At 39.7% G+C, this 12,382-nt stretch overlaps 1 long non-coding RNA gene across 1 annotated transcript; it reads right to left on the bottom strand.

Moving 5' to 3' along the window:
* Window positions 1-262: 262 nt before the first annotated feature.
* Window positions 263-2,574, bottom strand: LOC116459442 (uncharacterized). The gene is made up of 3 exons (XR_004245539.1): window positions 2,455-2,574; window positions 2,239-2,362; window positions 263-326 (listed from the first exon to the last, which is right to left on the bottom strand). It is a non-coding gene; the product is annotated as an uncharacterized LOC116459442 (long non-coding RNA).
* Between the last annotated feature and the right edge of the window lie 9,808 nt (window positions 2,575-12,382).

Here is a 12,382-nt window from a genome sequence, read left to right on the forward strand (position 1 = left end):
TAAATAAGTTTCTCTATACTTTTTCCTCCTCCGTGCCAATAAAGTACACTAGAACCATTGCCTCATAGTTTGCCAGACAGTTCCTTCCCCTCCAATGCCCTTTGAGGAGGCTCCTGTCATTCCACAGCAGTGTTGTGGTGGTGGTGGTGTGTTTTTGGTGATAAATTAGGTATGGAAGAGCAAAGTCCAAGAAGTGGCAGGGGGATGGAAGGACTCTGTCCCTTTACATAAAATTTTTGTGAAATTAAGAATAGTTCCCGGGTTCAGGGTAGTTGAGGAATTTATTTTGGGCATCAAGGGGAAAGGGCTGGGAATATTTGTAGCGTCTGTGGGAAGTACACAAGAAAAGGAAAAAAAATCAATATGGAAACATGAAGTATCACAGGGAACCATATTTCTCCTTCAAAATGACTAAGAAATACTAATGAACACAACACAGTCTATCTGTGTAATAAAACTGGACCTGAAATACCTCCTAAATCTGTACAAATAAAAATAAACAAATTTAAAAGTCAAAAGAAAGAGAAATACTGGTGAAGTTGAGGTTATTTTGTATGTTTATGTTTATTATTAAATATACATTACTAAATAATTATAATTTTTTTAACTGTGACTCTGCTTCAGTTCCTCTTTTTGCCCATCATAAAACTTTATTATGAGTAATTAAAACTTTACTCTCTGTTGAGAAATTACCAATGCTTAAAATGGTAATTTTAATTATAAGAAAAATTAGCTTGAAAAGATAGTGTGTTCCCTCTCATTGTCAAATAATATACAATGCCGCAGATAAAAACAGAGATCAGCACAGTTTTTAGGAACTATGCTTCACCCTCAAATTTATTTGTATACCTGGAAATTCAGTTGCCATCATCAAGCTTAGGTTAATTGATTATAAACTGGTTAACACAGTTGAGCATCATAGCATCTTGAGACAGTTCTAGTCTGCAAATATAAGCCACCAGTGTACTTTACAGTAATAACACAAAACCAACATCATACTGTAAGCAAAAGATGCTAAGTTATCATGTGTTATTATGAAGAGTTATTTTGAAGGTTGTCATTGTTGTGCATACTTTCTTTTTTTCTGAAAATATTTGATCTTTACTTTTTATGTGCTTTGTAATATGTGCTATGAGTGTAATCATATATATACGGAGATTATATATTAAGCTATATCTATATCAGGGGTATGTGCCCACTTTTTTAACTTTTAAGTTCAGAGGTACATGTGCAGGTTTGTTATATAGGTAAACTTGTGTCGTGGGGGTTTGTTGTACAGATTATTTCATCAGCCAGGGATTAAGCCTAGTACCCATTGATTATTTTTCCTGATCCTCTCCCTCCTCCCACCCTCTACCCTCCAATAGGACCCAGTGTCTGTGGGTCCCTTCTTTGTGTCCGTGTGTTTTGATCATTTAGCTCCCACTTATAAATGGGAACCTGCAGTAAGTACGTTTTCTGTTCCTGTGTTAGTTTGATGATAATGGCCTCCAGCTCCACCCATATCCGTGCAAAGGACATGATCTTATTCTTTCTTATGGCTCCATAGTATTCCATGGTGTATATGTACCACATTTTCTTTATCCAGCCTATTATTGATGGGCATTTAGATTGATTCCATGTCTTTGCTATTGTGAATAGTACTGCAAAGAATATATGTGTGCATGTGTCTTTATGATAGAATGATTTATATTCCCTTGGATATCTATCCAGTAATGGGATTGCTGGACTGAATGGCATTTCTGTCTTCAGGTCTTTGAGGAATCACCACACTGTCTTCCACAATGGCTGAACTAATTTACACTCCCACCAACTGTGTATAAGCATTCCTTTTTCTCCACAACCTTGCCAGTATCTGTTATTTTTGACTTTTAACAATAGCCATTCTGACTGGTGTTAGATAGTATCTCTTTGTGGTTCTGATTCGCATTTCTCTAATGATCAGTGATGTTGAGCTTTTTTCATATGATTGCTGGTTGCATGAATGTCTTCTTTCTCCTTCGGTTCTAAACCACATGGATCCCTGCTGTATAAGCATTATTCCCCTTTTGTGCCTCAAAAATGACGAAGAATCACTAAAACCAATTACTTGTTTTAAGTACTTGTTTAAACAATTTTTATTACTTGCAGTTTCCCTCCTATTTATGTTGCAGTATGCCCTCTTTCCTCACACTCACTAGTAGTAATAACATTTTTGAAAAAAAGAAATGAAAGCAGATGTACACTTGCTTTACTCACAGTGAAACAGCACAGACATGGAGAGAAAGCATCTTGTTCTTCAGCCATCTTGAAGGTGTAGAAGAAACTCAAGCAGAAGAGCAGTTGTGATAACAGAAGAGAAAATCAGGCCACATTCTCAGGGCTGGGGCAAAATAAAAAGAATGTAACAAAGAGGCAGTCGAACACTAAGAAGTTGCCTTAAAGAGTCATTTCAGGAGACCTTTGGCCCTTTACCTGAGCTGTGTCCTATCTTCTGGATCTGCCTTCTCTCTCATGCCAACTTTTCCATTTTCTCCCCCTTGCCACTACTCAGCACTGATTATGAGAGTAAGGGGCCATTTAAAGGTGGGAACACTGCAGAAGAGAGAGACTGATGATTCACCAAAGTTCACAGACAGTATGGAACTGATGGGAAAATGGATATGCTGGAGGGGTATGGCTCACACCTCTAGAGAGAAAAGTTCTGGGACGCAGTGGAGGCCAAGCCAAAGTCCCCCATCACTGCTTCCATCTCCTTCTCAAGAGATCCACCAAGGAAATGATACCTTGCTTTTAAACTAGTCTATTTGCTTATTATTCTTCCTCTTAAAAATTCACCCATCTGGCCTGGCGCGGTGGCTCACGCCTGTAATCCCAGCACTTTGGGAGGCTGAGATGGGCGGATCACGAGGTCAGGAGATCGAGACCACCCTGGCTAACACGGTGAAACCCCGTCTCTACTAAAAATACAAAAAACATTAGCCGGGCGTGGTGGCGGGTGCCTGTAGTCCCAGCTACTCAGGAGTCTGAGGCAGGAGAATGGCGTGAACCCGGGAGGCGGAGCGTGCAGTGAGCTGAGATTGCACCACTGCACTCTAGCCTGGGCGACTGAGCGAGACTCCGTCTCAAAAAAAAAAAAAAAGAAATTCACCAATCAGCAGAAGTGTCTGACATGGCAGTAAGCAACAACATGTTATTTGGTTGACAGCCAAATTATCTTAAACCATTATCACTCTTTCAACACTGTTCCTTTGAGCATGACAGATCCATGAGGATTGTTCTGAACACTGAGTACCTTACCTTGCACATCAGAGCCCCCAAAACCTCACCCTTCTTTCAAAGTCTCCGGTATAATACACAAATGCCTTAGAACTTCTCGCAGCCCTATGCACTCTAGTTTCTGTTTACCAGGCACATGGGCCAATACCCTTGTTTCGAAAACAGGAAGAGTATTGCTGTGAATGAGAAGTCGGTGGGGACTTTGGAAGGAAACTAATGGTGTGTAGAAGCTGTTGCATAGGAGGGACATGGGGCCAAGAGCTGAGGCAGACTGGCCAGATTTCAGAAGGTCACTTTGGTTTAGGAAGTGAGGCTTTGTGGGAGGTAGGGAAGGTGGTGCGCATATGCGTAGCAAGAGATGTCAGCCCTGCCTGATTTCACGGTGGTGATTACTGAGTGATTTCTGGATTACCCTTTCACACTTCAGGGTTCATTGAGCACTGGCCACTTCCTCCTCTTTCCCATTCTTGTTTTCTTTGCTTTTGAAACTTTCCACCCACCCCTCCTCTTCTCCCACTCAGGAGAAGATTTATATGAAGGCTTTTTTTTGGTTGGCAAAGAACAGCTTCTCACAAAGTGCATGGCACAGTAAGGTAAGCTGATGTGAGAGCAGCACGTGAGGCCCCACTCACCCTGGGTGGAACCTAGTGGGTCTCTGTGGAGACCAGGACTAGGTGGAACTATGGGGCAGTTGCCTAGAGTGTGAAATTTGTTGGGGGTTATGGGGGGCAGCAGCCTGTTTCTGTAAATGAAGTTGTGGTGAGGAAATTTGGTCCTGTCTATTGGCCAAACAGAAAGATAAATTTTGTTCTAGAGGGAGGTCAATTTAATCCACAAATAAGCCAGAACAAATTTAATTTCTTTGGGGATCCTTGGAAAACTGAAAAGACCACACTTCCGTGGCCACATTGGATCAGAACAGATGCCTCAAGCCAGGGCAGAATCTGACTGCCTGCGTTGACACCACCTGGCATGATGGGCAGCGACTTGTAAATATGAAGCAGGTTCTGTGCCCACTTTATGAAATTCTCTGTAATGTTCTGTTTCCCTTTTCTCCACTTCCTAGTTTTAATACTCTTGAATAACTTAAGTGATAGCAAAATATGTGTTGCTCAAAGATTTAGTAGAACTCACTCATAAAACTACTGGGTCCAAGACCTTTTTTTCTCTTACTTTTTTTCCTTGTAATTTTTTATTGACTGCTAGATACTGTGTGTAGGACAGTAGAGACTGAGATAAATAGTAGATATGCCATGCCTGAACATGGGCACAACTCTGCCATTGCTCACCTCTTGGTGTAGGGAGTTGAGCGGATCTAGTCAAGATTTGGGCTGAGTTTGGGTTTTGTTGTTATTATGGTTCCCTTCAGTGCACTATTGGCGTCAGATTCCTCTGGTATTAACTGGTGCTTGGGGTGAGGGATGGCTTGCTGAAGGGTTTTTCTCAATGTTCCTGGTCTATCCTCAACTTTAGACCTTCACTGAGTGCTCGCACCTGAGGGGGGTGGGTCTTCATACTCTTGCCTATTTTTTCAGCAGTAGACTATGCTTATTACCTGGTGCTTGCTAGCTGGGTGGTAGCGGGAGGGGGTTTCTCTGTTGTCTTGATCCACCTTAGTCTTATGCAGGCCGTAAGGTCCTGGTGTTGGAGACTGGGGCTTGCTCAGTGAACCCACTCTTTCTCCAGCCTTAGTTTCCTCTAACAATCTGACCTCAGGATAGTTTCCTGATCCTCCCTTACAGAGGGCTTTTTCTTTGCACTTTTTCCAGCCACATGGGTTTCACCTGTGCCCTGGGGGAAGGAGAGTTTGCCACCTCCCGACTCTAGCAGCTTAACAGAGTCCAGCTGGGGCTTGACACTTTCCTCCAGCAGCTGGGTGGAGATCCACTGGAGAAGAGCCCAGAAGTGGGTGCAAACCCCCATCGTGTCTACAGCTCCTAGTGTTTCTGTACTCCCACAGTAGCCCACATTTGGCATCTAACAATTAGTTAAAAACTTCAGCTGAATTGTTCTTACTGTCTGGTATGACATTCGTGTCTCTTATACCTGGGCCCTGTCATAGGAGGGCCAGGGCTTGTGTCCCGGCTTACATTGGAGGCTCCTGTCTTTGCTCAGATTGAAGCTATTCACTTGCCCTGTAACCTCAGCTCCCTGATGGAGTCAAGAAACATTATGATTTTGCAGGTTATCAGGCATTTTCTGGTTGTTAGATGAGAGCAATACTCTTTCAGGCTTTCTAACTCCTGGGCAGAAGGGGGGATATCCTTGGCACCATTTCTTTTTTTTTTTTTTTTTTTTTTTTTTGAGACAGAGTCCCGCCTTGTCGCCCAGGCTGGAGTGCAGTGGCGCCATCTCGGCTCACTGCAAGCTCTGCCTCCTGGGTTCACGCCATTCTCCTGCCTCAGCCTCCCGAGTAGCTGGGACTACAGGTGCCCGCCACCACGCCCGGCTAATTTTTTTGTATTTTTAGTAGAGACAGGGTTTCACCATGTTAGCCAGGATGGTCTCGATCTCCTAACCTTGTGATCCACCCGCCTCGGCCTCCCAAAGTGCTGGGATTACAGGCGTGAGCCACCGCGCCCAGCTGGCACCATTTCTTTATGGTAAACGTCAATTAGTTTTTCAAATTCTCCTAAAAGTTTTAAGGTTATCTCTTCTCCTGAAGTCAATTTTTATAATTTACAATTTCCCAAAAAACATTCCACTTACATGCCTACAAATTCTGTTCACGCACACACACACACACACACACGACATTCACTTATAATATAACATACGGTTATAATATTATATGCAGTATTGAATTATAATTTTAAAGTCTCATCTGATTTTCTAGTAATGTCACCTTTCCAATTCTTAACATTGCTATTTGTGTCTTTATTCCTTTTTTTGATGAGACTAGCCACAGCTATTTCATTAGATTTTTCAAAACTACTTGTTCATGTATTGATCTAAGAGTCAGCATTTGGTTTTAAAATCATTCAGGCTTTTTTTAAAGAAAGATTTTATTTTGTTTATAAATTTATATTTCATAATTTTCTGGAGTTATCATCAATAATTCCTCTAGTCTACTTTGAATTTTTTGTCATTTTGGGGTAGTATCTTCAGTAAATCAGGCCTTTTTAAATGATTCTATTAGTTTTATGATTCACCAGTTTTTGCTTTAATCTTTAACAACTTCATTAGTCTACTTTTAATGACTGTTTTGTCATCCTTTTTGCAGTATGCTTAATTTATCTCCAATCTTGTTTTCAAATAAATATAATTAGTGCCACCCATTTGTGTCACTTTGACCCAAATCACACACATTTTTATATGCCATGCTCTCATTGTCAGTCATTTCGAAATAATAAGTAATTTCACCTAATATAAAAATGAGCAAAATACATAAACATATAAGTGATTTTAAAAGAAATAGGAAATAGCCCTTAAACAATTAAATATGTTCAACCCCACTTATAATAAGGAAAGTACTAAAATACAATTTCTTTCCTATCAGATCAGCAAAAATCTCAGTTTGACAACACACTCTGTTGGCAAGGCTGCAGGGCAAAGACGCTCATATATTGCAGGTGGGAATACAACAGCTAGCAAACTTACATGTGCATTTTTCTTTCTGACCCAGAAATCACACTTCTAGAAATATATTCCAAAGATACATTGGCAAAAATACAAAATTTTAAATGTGCAGATTTCCTTATTGCAGCAGCATTGTTTGTAATAAGACTGGAAACACTCAGATGGCCATGAATAAGGGCCCAGTTGAATAAACTAAGGTACATTCACGTGTCAGAATGCTATTCAGTTGTAAAAAGGAATGAGTAATATCTCTATATTACTGGGGTATACTGATAAGATAACAAATAAAATAGCAAAGTTTATAGTATTAAAAAAGGAGGGGATACAAATATGTATGAATATATGTCAATATTTTCAAAAAGAAACAATGAGAGTATCAAATAAAATTAATTTTTATAATGGTTACCTTTAGGAGGAGGGAGGGAACAGGGTGGGAAGGATACAGTTGGAAGACAGATTTTATCTGAATGCGTCTTTAAAATAGTTATAACATTGGAACTATATGCATATTTTACATAATTAAAAACCAAACTAAATCAAAACTAAAAAGCAAAGCAATCCTTAAAATTTTTCTTTAAAAAAGGTAACAAATGAATCTAACTTCTTATCAGTTTGATTGCTTGCCATAAAAAAAAATTCTAAGTTAATTTAAATTACAGTATTTTCACTCAGTGGGAAAGACTCTAGTGCAAAACAATACAAAAACAAAATTACAAATAAATCCTAATATGCATTCAGTAGTCTTATGGATAGTAAGAATATGGGGTATTGTAATCCTAGCATTGTGGGAGGCCAAAGCAGGCAGATCACTTGACTCCAAGAGATCGATACCAGCCCCGGCAACATGGCAAAACCCCATCTCTACAAAAAAATACAAAAATCAGCCAGGCATGGTGGTGTGCCTGTAGTCCCAGGTACTCAGGGTGGGTAGGCTGGGGACGGGCGTGCTGAGGGAGGTCAAGTCTGCAATGAGCCATTACCATGCCACTGCACTCCAGCCTGGGCGGCAGAGTCGCCTTCTTTACAAACCCTTTAGGTAGACATAGGAGCTTCTGGAACTCTCTTTATCTCTTTGCACTGTGTCCTGGAAGAGTCAGACCCAATGTTCCAGCTCACTAATTTAATACTCATTTGCATCCATTTGGATATTCAGCCCAATTTTTAAAGTAGCAGTAATTGTATTTTCAATAATCCAGAAATCCGATTCTTTTTCTATTTTATGGCTGTGACAATCATCCCAGTGAATGAAAGTTCTGATTATGGGAGCCACAATCCTCTAGAGTGTTGGGGTAGAAGCTGGCAGGTGTTCAGGTAGATGATGTTGATGTGAGGGGGTTTCTCTCCCCAGCATAAGTGGTCTGGGAACTTCTCACATCAGAAGCAGCTAATGGTTTCCTTTTCTTCCCACCACTCCTGCCACGCCTTGTTGTATATGTAGAGTTACTCAACTCTGCTCTGCTTCTCTGTCCAGAGTCAGCCCTTCTGATAGGAAACTCCCCAGGTTCACTGTTTAAAGCAGGTACTGAGGCTTTAACCAGAAAGCAAACACCACTCTTGGCAAAAATGCAGCACGTGAGAGTGATGGGAAGATCATAACAGGCCAGGCAATTCATAATGCTATCTTTCGATTTTATTTTTTATTTTTCATGAGACAAGGTCTTGCTCTGTCACTCAGGCTGGAGTGCAGTGGCATGGTCACAGCTTACTGCAGCCTCAACTTCCCTGGGTTCAAGCAGTCCTTCTGCCTCAGCCTCCCAAGTAGCTGGGACCACAGGCGCCCACCACCATACCCAGCTAATTTTTGAATTGTGTGTGTGTGTGTACGCGCATGTGTGTGTGTGTGTTTATAGTAGAGACAGGGTTTCGCCATGTCGCCCAGGCTGGTCTTAAACTTCTGAGCTCAAGTGATGCTCCCACCTCAGCCTCCTAAAGTGCTGGGATTACAGGCATGAGCAACCACGCCTGGCCCATAATGCAATCTTTTAATTTATTGATCAGATAATTACTGACAAGGCCCCTCCCTGCACTGTACAAGTTAACCCTGAGCTTGAAATTTCTCTAGAACATTAGTGCACAAAACAGCCCTGACCTTTGCAGTAATCTCCTTCTGGTCTTTTTCTGCTTTGATTTCTTTGTCAATCAATTCTTTGGTCTGTATTCCAGGAAATCTTCAGAATTTCTGATCTTTGATTGTAACTTTTCTTGTTTGGTATTTTAATGGAATTTGAAGTCGGCGGCGGGGGGGAAGTAGACTGATGTGCTCAGTCTGCCAATTCGATCCCCCATTTTTTTCTGAGTGTATAAGGATATGAGTGGGTATTGTTTACAAAATTACGATCACGTTGTATACATAATTTTGTATTTTGCTTTTTTACTGTAATGACATGTGTTTTTTGAAAACACTATTTTCAATGATTATATTTTGAATGAGTCTTCACTGTTTATTATACTGAAGTATAATTACTGATATTCTTTTATTTCTTCCACAGTAAATAATAAGGTCCTTGAGAAGAGAGAAAATGTCAGCACCGTAGATCCTTAAGACGAATTGAAATTCCTGGCATGTAGTAGTTCTATAAGTCTTCATGATTCAATCTGATTTTTTTTTTTTTTTTTTTGTTAAATAGGTGAGGACCAAGACAGAGACTTAGAGAGGGGATGGATGGGAAAAAAAGGGAGTAAGTTTGACTTGGCAACAGGGGAGGATTAAATCTGCTCATTCCTGTCTTTTGATTTTATTCCCGCTTTCCTTTTTTGCTGCTATTACAGAAGCAGAATCCTTAGTTGAATTGGAAAATATGGTTGTTGAGATTTTCCTCCCCCTTGTTAGAGCCCTAGAGACAAGAACCTATCTTTGGAATGCGATGTTTCTTTCAGCACACGTCACAATGTGTATAAAGTATTTCTAAGGCGATGTGTTTCTAAGTTAAATGTATTCTAAGAAGTATAAAGATGGTGCTGATCTCCCCAAGTTGCTATTTACTGCCTCAGAAAGATGAGTCATGCCCTGCTTATGCTGAGGGACTGAAGTAACGACTTCTCATAGCCAGGAGTATAATCAAGCTGTGAACATCCGTAACAGGAACTATAAACTCTTATGGGATTGTGGCATTAGGTGGTTAGAAACCTTTGTTGAAGTGTTTTCGGATGACTAGTTCACTGCACTTGAACAAGTGTTGGGAATCCAAATAAAAAGGCAAAACATTATCCTCACATAGATTTATCATCAAGCTCACTTTTTAAAAAAATTTTACAAATATAATTGAGTGCCTCAAAAACAGATGATTCCCATTTTCTAGCCACAAAAGCTTAAAAATAAGTCCTGGGTCTTATTTTTTTCTCTTTCTTCTTTCTTTCCATGCATCTGTTTATTTAATATGAGTCACTAATGCCTAGCCCAAGAAGAAGCTGAATAATTCATGACCAATTTTTTTTCTCTGAACGAGACTTAGACATAAATTATTATATCTTCATATACATATATAATGTTCGTCATCTTTTTAAAAATCAATAGGGGCCCACATTTATTTAGTTTTTGAAAAATGGGTAGAAGAAGGAAGGAGGGAGAAAATTGCTGCTGATCTATAGGAAAGAATAGCAGGGAATATCTTGGTTTAAATTGAACTATGTACAGTTTCTCGTGTTTTTCACTTTTCACATGGTCCAATATGAAAAATACACCTAAAACAATCATAATAATTATGTACCGAGTACCATCATGTACCAGGCAGTTTTACTTTTGCTATCTTTAATTATCCCAACAATATTGCAGTGTAGATAAGTTCCCTTTAAGACTGAAGGATGCTGGGTCCTAAGAGTATCAGTGACCTCCTCGAGGTCATTTAGAGCCACTTTACAAACCCATCCTACTGGCTGTATGTCCTGCACTCTTCATCTTACGTCACAATGTCTCTCTGCACAGCTGATTTTAACATTTGCAATTTTGCTTAATACATTTACAATTGATGATAAAATTATTAGTTGCTGCTTCTAATAGATTTGCAAAATATTTTAGACTCACAGTATTTATCAAACACCTGTCGTTTACAGGTGTATCAATCAGGATGGGCTAGGATTCGCTTTGTAGCAAACAACCTCATATCTCCATGGTTTTAAACAACAAAAATATATTCCTTATTCTCTCACAGCATCCATCATAGGTCAGCTAAATCTTTGCTCTAAGTTGACCTTATCTTCGCTTTAGGACGCAGCTGAGGGAGTAGCTGTTTTCCTAAACATGAATAGTCACAATAGCCAAGAGAATAGATGACACTGAAGGGTCTTGCATTGGCAATTAAAATTTTGGCCCAGAGGTTTCACACATCGCTTTGTTATAACTCATTAGCAGTAACTGGCCACATGTCCCCAACCAACCACAGGGGACCAAGCAGTGTAAATCTACTGTAGGGCCAGAAGAGTCAAATAGCTAGAAATATTTGGTGGGCACCATTAATTCTACCTCACCAGGAATGTAACTAAGTGCTGGAAGGAACACAAAGAATAAGATATGCTCTTTGTCCTTTGAAAACTTACCATGAGCCGTGCAAACAAGCAACCATAATGCAAAGCGGGTAAGTGTGAAACTGTAGTAGAAGCATCATGTTCAAGGAAGACAGAGGAAAGAATGATTAATTTAAAATGGTGAGACTCCAGAAGCCTTTGCAGAGAATACTACAGATGCACTTCTAAAGTTTAAAGGGTTTTAAAGCATCAAAAGGTGTTTTAGGGAGAAAAGTACTTAAACTAAGGGAACTGCATAAAAGGGTCTGGTGAGTTCAAGGCAAAGATGAGTAGACTGATGGGACAGGGCCAGCAGGTAAATGAGACAAGGAATGAAACGAAAGACTGAAAAGTCATTGGGGACAGAGTATAAAAGTCTGAATGCCACACAAGGAAACAGTGCCCTTTATATTGAAATTGCTACATTTTATTAGAGCTACATCAGAAATGTTGTTGTCTCAAATTGATTAATGTTTCCATCTTGACACATTTATGTTTTTTTAGAAGAATGTGTTCTCATGTTAAGTAGAGTAAAATGACAAGATTGTCAGAACAGAGTATCTGGTACGTAACAGGTAATCCATAAATATGAATGAATCCATGGGTAGGAAGAAAGTCAAGGAAGGCATTATATGTTAATCCTTTCCTAATTTATCGAATTTTGAGTAGGCACAACTGGTTTTTTTAAAGAAAGAAAGAGCAAATATTACTGAAGAGAACTGGTTGGGTGATGCCTCAGTAAAATGTTATCTAATTCTACATGTTTAATCACTTCTTTCTTCCTTTCTTAAGCCTCAGGTATGTGAATGATGTTAACATTCCCTCTTAGGTTTGATCCTCCCATTCTCTGAGCAAATTTGTTCTTCTCTGAAAATTTCCTAGGCTCTCTGTGTGTCTCTTAAAGCCTCAGAGTCTCAAACACTGGAGAGAACTTGCTGCATGCGAGTTTATTCTAATACTTAATATTTTCTGGGGCCTCAGGGTGAGGGTTGTCTCATAGTCCCTGTGTATAGAAGTTCTAATCTAAAGCATGCAATCTTATGCA

The sequence above is a fragment of the Hylobates moloch genome, unplaced genomic scaffold, assembly GCF_009828535.3.
Source record: "Hylobates moloch isolate HMO894 unplaced genomic scaffold, HMol_V3 SCAFFOLD_19, whole genome shotgun sequence".
NCBI lineage: Eukaryota > Metazoa > Chordata > Mammalia > Primates > Hylobatidae > Hylobates > Hylobates moloch.